The sequence below is a fragment of the Propithecus coquereli genome, unplaced genomic scaffold (genome assembly GCF_000956105.1).
Source record: "Propithecus coquereli isolate 6110/MARCELLA unplaced genomic scaffold, Pcoq_1.0 Scaffold163, whole genome shotgun sequence".
Classification (NCBI taxonomy): Eukaryota; Metazoa; Chordata; class Mammalia; order Primates; family Indriidae; genus Propithecus; species Propithecus coquereli.
The window spans coordinates 206,957-208,868 of NW_012140858.1; the positions used below are offsets into that span (position 1 = coordinate 206,957).

The 1,912-nt window shown below is 38.8% G+C and overlaps 1 protein-coding gene across 1 annotated transcript in view; it reads right to left on the bottom strand.

Moving 5' to 3' along the window:
- TXNDC8 (thioredoxin domain containing 8 (spermatozoa)) overlaps nt 1-1,912 on the bottom strand; it is a 26,264-nt gene that overhangs the window by 22,816 nt on the left and 1,536 nt on the right. The gene's annotated exons all lie outside the window — the stretch shown is intronic.

The following is a 1,912-nucleotide window of genomic DNA, read 5'->3' on the forward strand; positions in this document are numbered from 1 at the left end:
TAATTTTTTCTATATATTTTTAGTTGTCCAATTAATTTCTTTCTATTTTTGGTAGAGACGGGGTCTCGCTCTTGCTCAGGCTGATTTCGAACTCCTGAGCTCAAACAATGCGCCCGCCTTGGCCTCCCAGAGTGCTAGGATTACAGGCGTGAGCCACCGCGCCCGGCTTGACAATTTTCTTCTTCATAAATCAATAATTATCTCTGTCCTATATATGAATTTAGATTTGTTGTGACTTTGGACAATGGGTAGAAAGTGGCTTTATAAAGTGCCCACCTAAGGGATCATTGATAATACTAGTCATCATTTTTCCTAACCCATTCCATAGGCATGCCTGAGGTTTCTGTTTGCTTTCCTAGGATAAGAGAAAAGATGGGGACTCTCTTACTTTCATAGACATAGAATTTCCCAGGTACAACTAAGGTGGATTTCACGGGATCAGATGCAGGAGGAATATGTTAGGAGCTGGCCTGGGTCCAGCTGGAATAGGAGCAAGAAATAAAAATCAAGGAGGAAGAAAACCTTTTTGATCAATTTGTCCCCTGGCTACTTCTCTAGATAGTGAGTGCCATCCCTCAAGGAATAACGTGAAGAACAAGAATTAAAAAATCTCTCCTGGCTACAGAGCAATGAAGGAATATTGGATGGAGAAAAAAACGACATTTAAAGTTTATCAAATCTGTTCTCAAGATGGCCACTTTTGAAATATTCAATGAATCTGAATGAATACTTGCCATGTCTTTAAGAATCTGCACCATGATTTACACTTGGCAATTGCTGATGAAAATCTGTTGGTTCAGATGGATCACGGTAGCTGTCTCTTCTTAATTATAGCATCCTGCACGGAATATAAGGGTAACTTCTCTATGACATCATTAAACATGTCATTTCAGAACCTGGAACTGTGACAGACTTTGGATCTAACTTCACTTTTATGCCATGACTAGTCAGTTAATTTGCGACCAGCTGAGAATCAGCAAACCGAGGGCCTTGTATACAGAACCCGTAATGTGTCTGTCTTGTGTTGATCTTTCATCTCCTGTCTCCACACTTCCCTCTCCCCTCTCTACTCCCCACTCCCAATCTTCACATGAGAAGTCAGCAAAGTAATATTAAACAGATGAAAAAGGTTTTCGTTTAGCATTTCAAAGGAACTATTTTGCTGTTGAGAAAAATACTGAAGTCTTAATCTTATAATAAGTTTCCTGTAAACATGGTTTTATGAATCATAGATTCCCTGAACTTATTTTACTGTAATTATTTAAAAGGTAAAGAAACATCATTTTTATGCATGAGACTGGATCAAGTGTTGGCAAACGTTTTCTGTAAAGGGCTAGATAATATTTTAGGCTTTATGGGCCATATATGGTCCTTATTGCATGTTCACTGTTTTCACGACCTTTGAAAAATGTAAAAAACATGCCCAGCTATTAGGCTATGCATACACAGCAGCAATTTACTGACCCTTGTACTTGGTGATCTCTCATTTTTCAGAATTTAATGTCAGAAAAAAAAAAAAACCCACACAACATGGCCATGACCAATGTTTCTCAAATCTTCAGAGCAACAAGAACAAGCAAAAAGTGAGAAATAGTGGATTCTATAACAAAAAAAAACCAGCAAAATCCTTCTTTCTGGTTTTTCTGAACATCCAGCTCTGGGCCTTCAGTCCTGTGTCGCATGATAACTGTCAGGTGGAGAGAGTAGTGGGTGCCCCCGCAGAGGAGGTGTGCTCTTTGCAATGGAACCTTATTCTCACTATCTTCTACTGCTTTGGGAACTTGAGGTGGAGTTCCTCAATGGCAAAATGCCATTTTTGTTGTGGGTACGCAGCTATTTTTCTTCTGCTACAATAAAAGGTATTTGAAATATGCATGTATCTAAATATCCCATGTACTCCATAAATATGTAC